General features: G+C 46.9%; 1 protein-coding gene across 1 annotated transcript in view; it reads right to left on the minus strand.

Annotated features, from left to right (window-relative positions):
- Positions 1 to 3,426, minus strand: part of Loxl2 (lysyl oxidase like 2) — an 80,631-nt gene extending 77,205 nt beyond the window's left edge. Inside the window, exon 1 of the mRNA XM_057786752.1 lies at positions 3,281 to 3,426. The gene's annotated coding sequence lies outside the window, so the exon portion shown is untranslated. The remainder of the gene's footprint in view (positions 1 to 3,280) is intronic.
- Positions 3,427 to 14,999: the final 11,573 nt, after the last annotated feature.

Here is a 14,999-nt window from a genome sequence, read left to right on the forward strand (position 1 = left end):
TGACATATACATCCGACACAGTGCTGATCTTAGCTGACTTCTTTGTGGATATTGATGAGTTAACCAATTCTAAAACACATATGGAATTTGAAGAGATCCAGAATCATTGAGACAGCTCTGAATAGAACACAGTTAAAGACACATGCACACTCTCTAGTTTCAAACACACTAACAGTCAAGACGTGGGGCTTAAAGACAGACACAGGTCAACAGCACAATTGAGAATCCCTGAACACATGTGCTCATCTATAGTCAGTTGGCTGGGATGAGGGTGCTAAGACTATTGGATGTCTTTTCAAAGAGTCATGCTGGGGGTAGGGATTCAGAATGCCCTAAATGAGAAGTCCTTTCTTCCCACACTGCTTGCTGAGCAAGGAGAATCCCAACCTATAGTAATAAGATGTACAATGACTTAATCCTGCATTTAAGAAGCAAATAAACATAAGTGATAAAACCCAAATACCAAAACACTCTGGTGCTACCAACCCTCATTAGACAAAAGCAAAATAAACTAAAATATCTTGAAACTGGAGATTCTAGTGGGGATGCAGAGTCCTCTTCTTTTTTGTCATAGGAGTTAGGGACATTAGTATGAAAGATGCCAGCACTCAAAATACCCATGTGATGCTCAAACTCAAAGACCAGTGATTGTCCTCTCCCAAATTCTCCTCTGAGGCCTTTGTTTTTTCTAGAAACCAGATACGGTCATTTCTTTCATCCTACTTTTAGACCAAGAAGCCCAAAAAGGGTAAGAAGGGCACTGCCTAGCTGAACGAGGCATGTGTCTTCAGCCTGGAGAAGAACACTGCTTTCCTGCAGCAAATCTGTGCTTCCTCCCTTGGTAGCTCATCATATCAAGCTTCAAAAGGACAATTCCCCAAAGGGTCTTTTGACAAAACGTGATAAACTCCAGGTGCAGGGGGCTAAGGGATTTTCTTCAGGGAGCTGCTGGCACACCATATTGATATTCTCGAAGACCATTCAATTTTATCCAAGGAATTGCCCAGCAACCAGCTACATTGCAAAGACAATGTCTACACTTGCAAGTTTCCTTAAGGGTAAAATGAATCAAATACTACCCATCTTTAGTGGGACTTTGCAGAAAATAGATGAGAAATAACTTGAAAACTCTACCATACAATAGGAGTACAGCCTATCTTACAAAGCAAGCAGATACAGTTCATCTCCAGACATCAGGAGAAAGCTGAGGGGAAATCTAACATAGCCCGGGTAATAGATGGTAGGAAAGACTCTTTGTTCACTTTCTTGAGAGTAATAATAGCGTCACAGTGATCTAACGTTTCCAGGGTTGTGCTGATCTATGGACATACATGAATAAAATCATATGGTGTCAAGATTTACTTTTAAAAACTGAGAAAAGAAAAAAGGGACATAATGTAACTGGGACAAAATGTTGGAACTAACAAGAAGAACATAACTCTTCAAAATTCTTTCAAGGGCATATCTGAATGCCTTCGGCACGAAAGAACTTAAATAAACAATGTAGAATTTTCTAGACATCCATCAGCTTTCTGAGGATCACAGCCATAGCCCAGAAAATCCACTTCCCTTACAAAGCTCCTTCCAACTAGTCATCCAGGGGTCAGAGGGTTAGGAAAGAGGCCAGGAGAGGCTCCCAGCTGGGAAGAAGAGAAATAAATGGAAGTATCCTAGAAGAATATTCAGGGAAGCTTCAAGCTGTCAGGCTCTCATGTGGGCTTCATCCTTAGAGCTGTATTTTATTCTCTGTGTTACCACTGAATGTATAAGTGATTTTATTTTTGAACACAAAAGTTACAGGGAATAAAAAAACCAAATATAGGCCACTAAGACCCAGTCTCCTTAGGGACAGCCAGGGACTCCGGGGCTTCACACATTTTGTCATGGGTTTAACAGATGTCCCAAGGACTAAAGGGTAGGATAGTGGAAAAGTAAAGACTAGAAAAAAGTAAAAGTTATAACTCTCTAAGGTAAGATCAGTCCAGTGAATCAAGCTCTTATGTGTGAAGAGACCCAGGAAATAGATACACCCTCCCTCAAGCCAGTCCCTGGCCAATTAAGTACACAAGTCACCATGCCTTACTGATTTTCTCAAGATGACAAATGGACTTACCCACAGAATGTGGTGATGTAAGGGAGGGCTCCAGCTAAGAGATGGAGGCTCAAGTCCTCAACACTAGACCAGAACTACTGAACTTCAGCACTTGGATGTGTGTGGGGAGGAGAGTATCCACTGAGCTGATTTGAGCATCTCTTCAACATCGAGGACTTGGGAGATTAAAATCTGGGCGTGTCTGGCATGGTGCACCTCTGTTGGAACCTGAGGTTTCCTAACCACTTTAGGTAACTCAGTTCCCCTCCAGGCAGCTGCACCCCTCCACCATGCATTCCGTTTTGTTGTGATTGGTTGGTTGGTGGTTAGTTGGTTGGGAGGTTCTTAGTATTCTTTGTCGCGGCAGGACAGGGAGGGATGGGGAGAAAGGAATGTTTCGTTCAATTATTTCTATCGGGGCTGAATAGAGTCGCTTTAGTCTGGTCACTACACCCTAGGGCTCCAAGACTTGGGGAAGGGGGAGAACGACGACACCAGTAGGGAATTCGGGTAGGACAGAGGGACCAAAAATAGATCTGCGTGTTTGTGGTGCAGGTTTTTTCCTACTGCTCAGTCTCTCCTGGATAACGGTGGTAGAGGTTCCCAGGAAGACTTGGGAACGAAAATTTGGTGCCGGGACCTATCTCCTACTCTGTTCACGAAGATCAGGTTCTCTCGTTAGAGTCTTTCTGGTAGGCTGGGTAGAGAACCCAGTTGCAACCTGTGCGCTCTACAATTGCTGGGCACTAGGTCCCACGATGCCCAAAACCAAAGTAACAGTCAAACTTTAGTATCTTCCCTTCCCCCTCCCCACCACAAGCTCCGTATCTCAAAGCCAGAACTGAGGCCATTGGCCCAGCTTTCAGATGCCCCTTCCCCACTCTGTACCCTCCAAGGCTTCCAGTGTGCACCCCAAGGCTCCACGCTCTGTTCGGGAGCGCCCAGGGTTCCCAGGAGCCAAGCATCCAGCTCCTGGGGTAAATCGATTGCCTCCCGGGACTCCCCTAAGGTGGGACTGGGCGAGGCTGCTGACATGGGGTGGGGGTAGGGGGACCTGTCAGCCCGCACGTCCTCCTGCATTCCTGGCGGGAGCTGGCCCAAGGGAGGAGGAAGAGAGGGGATGGAGCCTGCGTGCTCGCCTTAGCCTGGGAACAGCGAGAGAAAGAGGGTGAAAGTTAGCTCTCTTACTTGGCAGCAGGGCTCTGTGGTGGCCAGGCTGGGACTGGGCTCTCAGTTGTAGTCCCTTTCCACGCCGATCGCAGAGGACCCCTCCGAGAAGCAAGGCGAAGTGTGGGCAGGAGCGGGCTACAGTTCTGGGCAGGATTTCGCCCGCCCAGAGCTTTTAAAGAGAAACTCGCCGCAAACCCCTCCCCCGACCCCAGCTCGCCCCGAAGGCGGCCTCCAATTTAGCCCGGCCTCCACCCTTTGTTGAACTTCCTAGGCTTATCCCGGGTAGCAGGGGTTGTGGCCTGGGAATGGGGGGTAGTTCGGCGCGGGCTGGAGCTGGCTGCTCTGGGCACCACGCGTTCCAGAGAGCGCACTTTTCTCCGCACCGTCTAGCGTCCCAGCCCTAAATTCAATTCCTTCAGGGTATGGTTTACCGGGTTTAAGGCCGGCGTTGAATCTAGCCACTTATCAAAAAAACTGAAAGTTGAAATCGGAAGCGCTCATTCATCTCACTCTGCTTTCGCGTCCCTTATTTGGTAGACAATTCTGAACAGCAAATCCTTACCGACTCGTCGCGCAGCCGGAGACATCTGTGCACTTAGGAAAGACAAAAAAAAAAAAAAAAAAAAAAGAGAGAGAGAGAGAGAGACGAGAGCTGGAAAAGAAGCCAGTCGCTGGAATCTAGCTGAAGTTTAAAACTTTATCACAACTGATAAAATTGAAATTGCCAGCGGGAATAGTGCTGGGCTTCCTAAAGGTTTCTCAAGCAAGCAAGAGGTTAAAGATAAACTAAAGATAAGCTACTGTGGAGCCCTGTATCTAAATAACGTCACTCACAAATCACCTAGCAGTTCCGTTTACACACGGAAATTCTTTCAAGGTAAGGACTGTACTCAAACCAACTCATATAGTTTCAATTTGTCAACTAAACGCTAAATTTTCCTTAATTTCTAAATCTTGTAAATGGCATCCTTTGAGAGCAATGCAGTTTAGAGAGCCCCAGGATCATCTATGGGGCCATGGTGAAGGTACCTAAAGAACACACCTAAAGTGTGTGTTTGTGTGTGTGTGTGTGTGTGTGTGTGTGTGTGTTGGGGGCCAGAGGTCAACTTTTGGAGTCTTACTAAATCTCCATATGCTTTTCATTTTAAATAAAGTTCTTTGAGAAGTTTGTGCACACATACAATGTACTTCGATTGCATTCGCTCACTCCCTGCTCTTCTCCCTAACTCCTCCTCCCAGATCCATCCCCTACTTCCCCAGCTTCATTTTCTCTTTGAAAAATAAAATTTAGCTCAATGAGCTCAATTGGTGCTGCCCATATATGTATGGGTGTGGGGCCACCCGCTGGAGCATGGCTGACCTACCCCCCCCCCAAAAAAATTGACCCTCCCTTTCCTGGAAGCCACCAACTCTCTCAAAAGGTCCTCAGCTAGGGTTAGGGCTTAATGGTGACTACCTTGTTCTTGTGTAGGTCTTGTGCAAGCTAACACAGCTGCTGCAATGGTCCTGTAGTGTCCAGAAGACCTTGCTTCACGCAGCCCTTCCTGACCTCTGACTCATAACCTTTCTACCGTCTCTTTTTAGATGTTCCCTGAGCTTTGATGAGGAGGGTGTAAGATAGATATCCCACTTAAGACTGAGCACTCCACAGATACTTATTCTCTGCACTCTGACCAATTGTGAGTTTCTGGGTTAACCGCCATCCAGCCCACAAAGAAGGTTCTCTTATGAGGCCAAAGAGTTATACTAATCTATGAGTATAGAGATATGAATGCCAAGGCCAGTTTGCTCCAGCAAAATGATAGTAGTAGGTTCACCCTCGGGGCCTATAAGCACCCCAATTATGGGTTCTTAGCAACATTTACAGTACCAGGTATGGGTTTTCTCCTGCGGAGTGGGTCATAGATCCAACCAAAAGCAGTTGGTTTCACCATAACATTTGTGCCACTATTACCCCACCCATAGACATATCTTACCAGATCGTGCCATTCATTGTAGCTTTCAGGGTTCACAGCAGGATAAGACTGTTGTTGACTTTTCTCCCTGGGCAGCCCACATAGACACCAAGCCATCAGGGAGGAAACTTCATAGTCAGTACCAGCTTGAGTCTTACGGGTCTCCTGACTAAAGTGTATGGTGTCTTCAGCAACAAGGCCTTGTCACTTCACTGGGGTTCATATGAGAGACTTTTCCTGGGGAGATAAGACACACACACAATACTTGATCCCCGAACAGGGACCAACAGAACCAAGGATGAGTTGAGGAGTTGATGCACCAGCCCTTCAGTGGTTGCTAGGACACCAGTTGAAGTTGTCCCACTGAGAGTGGAGCATCCCAGGAGTCGGGGCTGCCTTTCTCAGTGTGGCTAAGAACGTACACCAGGTCAGGGTACAGTCAGGCAGGTCACAGCGAAACCAAACAGCTTGGGCTGATCCAACCAAGCTCATTGGAGTGAAGACATGTACAAGGCCCCAGGGAGATGTCTCAGGAAGAGGAAGCCTGACGATTGATACAAATGCTGGCTCACTTCCTGCTCTCTCAGACCTTGATAACACACTTTTTTTTTTGGTATTCCCTTAGCATTCCAAGACCAGTTCATATTCACTTGGAACGGGCCCTTAGAGTGTTGTTCCAAGGTTACTTTCACAGTCTCACTGTTTGTCATGGAATGACGGCCCAGGGCCTTGTTCTACTATCCTGCCTGACCTCTGTAAAATGGTTCCGTTACATAGATGATGTGAGAATGCTAACTTCTGGGTGTTTTATGGATTTTAGAAAACATCTAATGTTCAGGAAGTAATTGACACTTTGCCTTCAAAGTTCAGTGTATTGATGCTCTGTCTCCTCCACGGATCTCATTCTCGGCCTGTCTCCCTGTTGCCAGAGTAGTAGGTGCTTGATGTAGTTTTAGAGAAAATAAAACAGATTTTCCAGGGATGAGCTAAGAGACATACAGGTGCACCTGAAGGAATAAAGATGGGGAATAGCCACACAAGATGCAAGGGCCTGCCGCATTTGTAAATTTCTCGAGACCATTATGGCCTGATAAACCACATGGAATATTTGACCGCGTTAAGACTTCTACAACAGCAGTGTCTGTAAATGTAAAAGAACTTCAGGTATATTGGGATTCCTGGGAGGTTGGTGTATTTCTGTACCCCACCTTACCCAAGTTGTCTGTCCTCTGTATAACTTGACCAAGAGGGGTTCTATGTGGGATCAGGACAGAAAGTGTCCAGAGATGTTTGAGCCAGCTAAGGTCCTTGTAAGACAGGCCAAGTAGTCATGTGCCCCATTACTCCAGCAGGGACAACAGATCCGAAAATGACACATACATAGTTCAACATGGCACGTAAGGGACTGGCAAACAGACTGTCTGGGGTCTACGCCTATCAGTGAAGGATGCAACTATGCCCTCGCCTGTGAGGCCTCTCACAAGCATTTCTAGGCAAGCAAGCAACAGGTAAAGCCACCAGCAAGGGTATCACCCAACTGAGTGTTAAGTATGGGGACCCACAGTGTTACCAATGACTTGGATAAGTAATCATTTCACCAACACTGGTGTGCAGAACGGGGCTGAGGACAAAGTGCAATGGTTCCTCCACCTACCTTACAATCAGACTAGCATTGGGCTAACCGAAAAGAAGGATGTGTTATTAAAACATCGACAAGGGAGCTGGAGAGGGCTGAGGAGGTAAGAGTGCTTACTGCTCTCCTGGAGGATCAGAGTTCGGTTCTCAGCACCCTCAGCTCATAAACACCTGTAACCCCAGCTCTAGAGAATCACTCTGACCTCCACTGGCACCCGCACCCACATGTGTGTAGCACACACAAACATACAAACACATACTTGATATTAAATAATAACAAAAAAAAAACCTAAAGAGCTTAAGTAGAGGGGGTTCCCTGTATTAGTGGGAAGGGGCACTCTACAGGCTATTAGGTTGTTAGATAAAACCCAGTACCAGAAGTGGGTTACTTCTATACTTGACTAGGGAGGCCCCTGAGGCCCCATAAACCACGACAGATATATCCTTTCTTGTCATTGGCGTTCCAGAACTAGACAGACAGACCCTATTGCTGAAGACACCATGCACTTTGTTTACAGAACACGGGAAAACAGCTGGGATTGAGCTGGCTCTCATAGTGTCCCATGCAAGTGTTACATGGTCTGCTGCAGGAAGGACGGTCAGTAACTGTCCTGCTCAGCCGTGAATCTTGTGTGTTGCAGTACTGAGACACCAGGTAAGCTGTCCCTGCCTGTACAGTAGTGGCGTGGCCATAATGGGAACAACCAGCAGCTTTTTGGGCCAAATTTGAGACTCCACAGGAGGGAGCTCCCATCTGGTACCCAAAGCCCAGACAAAACCCTGTGACTGGAGAGATCATAGACCTCAGGCAGGTGGCTGCTATTGATCACACTGTTGCTGTCAGCTGCAATCCATCATGGAAAGAAACTTCCCTTTGCCATGGATGGCATACTGCAGAGACTCATAGCCCCTAGGCGGGCTACTGTCTTGCGTGTTACTTGATGCAGGAGGGTCCTGCCGATGGTGGGTACCCTTCCCTAGGCAGGTAGTGCTGAGCTGGTTAAGAAAGCTAGCCAGGCCTGAGCCTGCGAGTGAGCCAGTTAACTGATCTCCCCCATGGTTCCTGCTTTAAGTTCTTACTTGAGTTCCTGCCCTGGCTTCCCCAATGATGGACTAAATAGCCCTGGCTTCCAATGCCAGGTCAGGATATTCTATCAAAGTAACAGACAGGAAACTGTAACAGGTGAGGAGGCTCATGAGATTCAGGAAGTAAACAAACTTCACAAGTCTGGACTTGTGAAGGAGCCCCCCTCCAGGGTTCTATTTTTTTTTAAATATTTATTTATTTATTATGTATGCAATATTCTGTCTGTGTATATGCCTGCTGGCCAGAAGAAGGCACCAGACCTCATTACAGATGGGTGTGAGCCACCATGTGGTTGCTGGGAATTGAACTCAGGACCTTTGGAAGAGCAGGCAATGCTCTTAACCTCTGAGCCATCTCTCCAGCCTCCCCTCCAGGGTTCTAGAAGCAGAAAAGAGGTGCCTGCTGAAGAGACTGTAGCAGCCCAGCCACTAGGGAGAAGGAGAAAGAGATGGTATCCAAGACGAGGCAATCTTCAGTTAGACGGAAGTTCCACAAATGCTCGTATTTTTCTAGAAGCATCCTTCGGGTGGAACCCTCCCAGGAGTTTCTCATAGCTGGTTCAGTCCACTTAGAAAATTTTACAGGCTTAGCATCATTTTTCAACACTTACCTAACTATTGCAGTTGCTGCTTGTCGCCCAGCAGGGGCCACTGACAGCCCCACTGTGCCTCCACCATCACTGCTTTCCCCACCAAGTCTGAGCACTTGCTGCTCTTCGCTGCCCTTTCAGAGACCCAAGCTTGGCTTCTAGGACCCAGGTAAACTGGCATGTCACGACCTTCCGTAACTGTAGCTCCAGGGTGATACAAGGTCTCGTTCCTCACAGATACCTGCGTCCATGTCCACACCCACACAGACCAGTATACATACACATAATTAAAAATAATTCTGAAATTAAATTTAAGAACTAAGTAAGCTGGTTTACTTACCTTGTTTATCTGAAAGAATGTCCCGGAGCTGGAGAGATGGATCAGTGGTTAAAGCACCAGCTGCTCTTACAGAGGACCCAGGTTCAGTTCCCAGCAGCCACACAGTGGCTCACAAAGCTTAGGAACTCTAGTTCCAAAGGCTCAGACATCCCCTTCTGGTCTCCGCGGGCGTCGGGTATGCATGCAATGCAGATAAGACACAAGCAAAACATTCATACTCATTAAGCTAAATGAATCTTTTAAAAATCTCCTTTTAAAATGAAACTTAGGTGGCTGCATGAGCTACATTATTTAGATTGGGGATATGAGGAAGGCTAATACAGTTAAACTCAACATTGCGAATGTTCTAGCCTCAGTCAGCACGGTTTATTGACTTTAACCTTGTTGGCAATGTTGTTAGGAAAGCGAGCACTATTTTTGTAGGCAATTTTGATTTTATCAGTTGTGGTACGGTCTCATACTCCCATACAGATTCCGAGATTTCCATGTTCCCTTGATGTTTCCTGTCTTCCTATGGTGAGTCACTCTGACCTGCCCCCAGCGTGAACCCCAGAGCCAAGCAGGAATGTTATCATGTTGTTTTGAACAATATCCATACCCCACTCATTGAATCTTTAATCCTATGAGTGTGAGCCTTGCTAACCCTGACCCTGACATGAAGCAAAGGACCTTAGAGCTCACAGGGTCCAAAACCTTTCGTTTACAAAGGAGAAGGCTGCTCCACAGAGGGAAGAGAGTTACTTCATCTGTCAGTAGCGGCATGGTGGGGAAGCAGCCCAGTGCTGCCACCTATAATCAGAGGCCTTTCCTTTCTGCTTTCCCCTTTTCTGTCACCTCTGCTCCAGTAAACCCAATGCTTGACTCCCCAGTGATGATGAGAACGTTTTTTTAAGGAGACCCCTTAAACACACACACACACACACACACACACACACACACACTCCAATTTACCCCAACAACGCCCACAAAAAAACAAAGTAATGATGGCACCAAAGTTCAGCCCGGTGAACCAATGAGTTTTTACTGGTGTTAATGGTTTAATGGTGTTAATATGGGAGGGCCCAGCCATTTCGGGCAGTGCCACCCCTGGCCTGGGCACTTGGTCCTGGAAGTGGACTGAGCAAGCCACAGAAAGTGAACCTACAAGCATAATTCCACTCTGGTCTCTGCTTTAGTTCTGACGCCATGTTGCTGCTTTGAGGTCCTGCTCTGACCTCCTTAATTGATGAACTCTGATAGGGAAGTTGATGCCAAATAAATCCTTTCCTTCCCAAGCGGTTTTCAACAACAGAAACAAACCAGGACAGAGGTGCCACCTACTGCTGCTTGCTTCTGTTTGACTGCAGCTAAAAGCTGAGGGTTTGCCAGTCTCTGCATGCCGGGGTCTGTGAGGAGCAGTAGACTCTGGCCAGAGTCCCAGCCCCAGGCTGTGGCTTGCAGCTGCCTGAAGGGCCCTTTCCAAAGACCACTCTATTCGGGCCAAGATTGGGTCCTTGGTGTCAATGCAGTATGAGCTAGTATGAGTAGCTCTGTAATTTATTAGGAGGAGATCTTTGGGGAACAGCAAGATAGCTCAGTGGTAATACCTGCTGCCTGCTGCTAAGTCAACTGACCTGAGGTAGAGCCCCACATGGGAAAGGGAGAAAACCGACCCCCCAAGTTGTTCTCTGACCTCCATAACATATGCCATTGTATGGACATGCTCACTAAATACAAACATTAAATAATGATTCTAAAGTTGAATGTCAAGGTCAGGGTTAGCAAGCCCCACACTCATGGGATTAAACTATATCTAGACTACAAAGAGAGACATTCAGGGGAAGAATAACACACACTCAAATGTGGAAGTGTGGTGTGAGCTTCTCAGGGAAGACTCATACTTCAAGTCTCCTAGAAGTAGTTATATAGACAACTTTGGTGAATTTTTAAGTTGTACATTGTGTGTGTGTGTGTGTGTGTGTGTGTGTGTGTGTGTTTTTTTTCAAGGTCTTACTATGTAGCCCTGGCTGACCTGGAATTCATAGACCCCACCTGCCTCTATCTTCAATGCTAGGATTAAAGGCCTGCACACAATTCTAGGTCTTCTCAAATTACATATTGAAGGATTACAAAGGAACTTTCTGCTGTCTCCTTTTTAATAAATAAGATTGTGTTTTGATTATTATGCGGCGAGGGGACTTTTTTTGTAGCGAGGTTCCTGAGGTGCCTTGGATAGATCTACAATCTGATACAACACAACCATGGACCACAAAGGGGTTAAGACGTGTCTTTGACTGCAAGCAAGATTCCTTGTAAGATTTCTAGAACTAGTTGCGGCTCGGAAAGGGGGAAAGCCATACGCCTTCGTATACACGTGGGCCTGGAACACGGGTTCATTGCTCCTTCAGAGTTTTTATGTGAAACATCTCTATACAAAGGAACATTATCTAGTCTATGTAGGCAGCTCTCACAGAACGCTTTCTTACCCATGATGGACTCTCAGCTGGTGAGAGACCGGGAGCAGACTCTAGGGTTTGCAACTGTAATTTTGCTGCTGTTATAAATCATAATATAAATATCTGATGTGCAGGATATCTGATATGTGACCCCCGGGAAAGGGTGGTTTGAACCCCAAAGGGATGGTGCAACCCACACATTGAGAAGCACTGCTCTAGGGTGAGGTGCAACTTTTTTCCCTTCCCATTTTCCTTCTCCTTCTGTCCTGACACAGGCCCACTGGAGGTTGAAATTTGGAGTGAAAAGCTCCCTGTCTGCGTGCCTCTAGCCAGGAACCTCTGGCATCTAAGGCCTGGACCAATAGGCCCTTGGCTCTCAGGGCTTAGAGCTGTCTGCGTCTGGGTTCACCAGTCCAGCCACTAGAGCTTGGTCTCTCAACGGGGTTCTTAGTGCCCCTCCACACTGACTTTCTATTAAGCTCTGCAGCCACCCTGGAAGCCAGAAGCACGCTCTGCACCTCGCTCGCTCTGCACCTCACACAGGTCATCACCGTTTGTGACATGCACCAGATCAAACTGAAAACGTAAGCCTCTAAGACGTGACAGAAGTAGAAACGGCTTTCCTTGGTATTTATTTAGTCTCCAGCTCCTAAGGACGAAGTAAGAGGCTTAAGCTCACACAACCGAATAGCTTTGTGTGCTCTAGTTGTCAATATAAAAGGAGGCCGAGCAAGCAGCTGTGCAGCAACTATACAAACATTGGTCCACACATTTGGGGAAGAGATTCAGAAACATCTATCAGGGAGGGGTGTCTGCCTCATCTGGCCTTGGGGAGGGGATCGTGGCCACTTATGTCACATATTCCATGTTGGACAGACATCTAACCAGCCCTGTGATCTGGCTTCCGTGTTTCTCATGATCACAAACCTGCAAATCTCTCACAATACCTTTTAGCTGAGTACTGATTGAGAATAAAGAGGCTGCGCCCTCTAGTGGTGGATCCTTGCTCAACAATGAGCAATGGCTCTCCTGGCTACAGTAGAAAAGGTATCAAGAAAATTGTTCTTAAAACTACTGTCTTGCTCTTGATAACACTTACAAAACAGAATTGGCTTTGAGGACAAGATTTTGTGTTCTGTTAAAGACAACTGCTGGTATTTTCTTCTGATTTTGTCAGACTCTTGATTACTCAAGAAACCGAGTCTTAACCAAGTCAAGGTTCATTTAATTGCGTATGTAAAGCCTTCTAATGTCCACATTATAAACAACTATTACTTTAAGGTGGCCCTGGTACATTTAATGTCCTATTGCACACATATTTCCAGGGCAGAAATGCTTTGGTCACCTCACCACTCCCAGTCATCTCTTTACAATAATTCAGTTAGTTTTGTGTTGTCTCTATACAGCCTTGTTGTCCAGGGACTTTCTGCAGAAGTGCAGCTCTGACAATATAACACAAGCGTGTTTGGGGGATGTCAGGACATCAGCTGTAGGGCAGAATGAGCTCATCAAATAGAACAAGATGGTGACAGCCGGGTCTGTGACTAGTAACAGAGCTGTTGATGTGCCCTCATAGGTGGGAGAAGAGAGGTGACACAGTACCGTCACCTGAGATTCCACCCTTCCAGAGGGAGTTCTTCCCACTGCCCACCCTAGCTGCAAGTGATTCTGTTCCCACTGCCCACCCTAGCTGCAAGTGATCCTGAGAGATGCTGGGGTACATAGGAAACGGAAGGTCGACCGAAAGGAGACTCCAAGATGTGACTTCCATTAGGTCATCATCCATGATGGGGTGAGACTTTGCAGTGCTGTAGCTGTTGGGGGCGGGGTTACCACGCTCCTGTAAGTAGCCCCTTACCAGTCCTCTCTAGATAAGCCCCTGGTTTACCAGGTTGAGCTTTGATGGAACTGTCTGCCATTAGTTCCCTATCCAGGTGAACAGATGTTTGTTTGTGTCTTCCTAGGAAAGTCAACACCACACACTGATGTGGGGCATGGAAACCAAAGATGAGTTTGGGGAAAGCAATCCCATTGCCCTTGCTATGGGTAGTGAGGAAGGCACGCGGCTGAGACCGAACTCTCTGAGGGTGTAGTTTGTAGGGAGCAATCCTGACAGGGCTGTTTTCCCCCGTGGTATGGACTGGTGTGCCTTCCTGCCACAGCAGGTCGCTTGGGCCTTGCTATAGATAGTAACACATGTAATGAAGCTGAGCCACGTGGGGGCGGGTGTCCCTGGGAAGAATCCCGAGGTGGCTGTTTTTCTTCTTTGCGTTATGGGGCCGGGTGTCTTTTTGATGAGTGAGTCTGTTGTATGAACACAGGGATACCCCGAAAATGGTTGATGGACTTGAGAATACACTGCAGTCCCAACTGTGGCAGTTGCATGGCTGTTGCCATGGATAATAAGACACATAGCTGAGAACAACATAATTTTATTCCAAAATGTTACGCCTGCAGGAGAAAACTGTGCTATAGCATTGTCCTGACAACTTCCATTGTCAACTTGATGTGACCTTGAAAAGGGGTGTCAATTGAGGGGGCATGTCTATGGGGGATCGTGCTGATTGTTAATTGATGCGGGAAGACCCAGCCCTCCATGGACTGACTGTGACCTGGAAGTGGAAGCCAAATAAATCCTTTCTTCCCCACAGTTGTTTTTGGTCACAGAGATAGAATTAAACCCAACAAACACCAAGGGATCTGTGACTGGAAGTCTGCAGTTTTGAACATGAGGGCTTTATCTAAATATTATGCAAAAGGTGGTAGAATAAAAAGCAGGCCAGTTATACCCGCAAAGTAACTGGTTAGTACGTTTATGCAGTGTGCATCAAGATTTGCTACATGCAAAACAGCCAGTCAAGCTTTTGACATTTCCACTTCTGTATTCAGTGTCATTCAGACAGCAAAATTGCTCTACGAAAAATCCTGGTATTTAAAACCAGGTCCATGTGTATCTGCCTTGACTCAGTAGGGTTTTGTTATATATATGAACTTATTCCAGACCTCTGGTTTCTGCCAGCTCTGGGACACAGCTGAAGCAGGGAGAGGCTATGCAAGCTTTGCTACCGAGAGAGATGGGTTGGCATCTAGCAGGTTCCACACTCTGGGGTGCAGGCCAGCTCACCTCAGGGTTCTCCAAGGTATGCCAGCAGCTCACCAGGTGGCTTAGGGTTGGCTGAGGACAGCATCTGACTCCTGCATTCCAGTTGCTGGTATTTATGAGGCTGCTCCGTGCCCAGAGCCAGCTCAGCACCACGGGACGGGCGGGAGGGTTATAAATCCTGTCCCATCCTGTGCTCTCTGCTCCTTTGATTTCGAGATCAAATAAAATCAGACCTGTTCTAGGCGCTGTAGCCAAGGATGGGCCTTACAGCTGAGTTTGAAGTGACCACGGGTCTGCTAGAATTTGGGAACCTGAGGGACATAAAGAGGAAGCTGCCAAACCTCCGCAGCATTAACCGCCAAAGCAGCAGGGACACCATGTGGACAGAATGGGAACTGCAATCCCTGTGATGAAATCGTAAATCCCAATGGAGTGGAATCTGGAATAGAGTTTTGTGGGGGACAGTTAGGGTTGGTGGGGTCTTTCCTGGTGAGACTCACAACTATGTAAGAAGAGAAAAGGGAAGAATGGACAAAATATCTCTCTGCTGGTAAGATAGGGGAAGACAAGCTTTTATGAATCAGGTGGAGGGC

The sequence above is a fragment of the Chionomys nivalis genome, chromosome 12, assembly GCF_950005125.1.
Source record: "Chionomys nivalis chromosome 12, mChiNiv1.1, whole genome shotgun sequence".
In the NCBI taxonomy this organism is placed as follows: Eukaryota; Metazoa; Chordata; class Mammalia; order Rodentia; family Cricetidae; genus Chionomys; species Chionomys nivalis.